General features: G+C 30.1%; 1 protein-coding gene across 1 annotated transcript in view; it reads right to left on the bottom strand.

The window, feature by feature from the left end:
* Positions 1-455, bottom strand: part of LOC119591165 (small G protein signaling modulator 1-like) — a gene marked incomplete at its 3' end in the record, with an annotated part of 183,708 nt that overhangs the window by 112,765 nt on the left and 70,488 nt on the right.

The following is a 455-nucleotide window of genomic DNA, read 5'->3' as shown; positions in this document are numbered from 1 at the left end:
GGAAAATAGACCTTAGGAAGGTAGAAAGGTGATTGAAAAAAAAGAGAAATGGCGAATTAAGTGAGTTATTATAAGATGATAAAATGAGATATTACGAAATAACGGAGAATGTAAAATATAAATGAGATAATGTGAAAAATACAAGCATCGAAAGAAGTAAAGGACGCTGAATAAGAAAAACGGAAGAGAGGGAAAGATGATAAAAGAGAAAATGAAAAGAAAAAAAGAGAGGAATGAAAATGTAAAGGATAGAGTGATGGAAGGGAAAGAAGAACAATAGAAGATTGATAGAACAGAAGAAACTAGATTACAAAAGATGTAACAAATAGGACACTAATCGAAAAAAAATACATAGGAAAATGAAAGTACAAAATATATCAAACAAACGGATACAATGAATTAAAACTTAAAAGCGGAGGGGAGACTGATAAGAGAAATTGCAAAATGGAAATGGT

The sequence above is a fragment of the Penaeus monodon genome, chromosome 28 (assembly GCF_015228065.2).
Source record: "Penaeus monodon isolate SGIC_2016 chromosome 28, NSTDA_Pmon_1, whole genome shotgun sequence".
Taxonomy (NCBI): Eukaryota; Metazoa; Arthropoda; class Malacostraca; order Decapoda; family Penaeidae; genus Penaeus; species Penaeus monodon.
The sequence above is the reverse complement of the archived record's forward strand: the minus strand, read 5'-3'. Positions and strand labels throughout refer to the sequence as shown.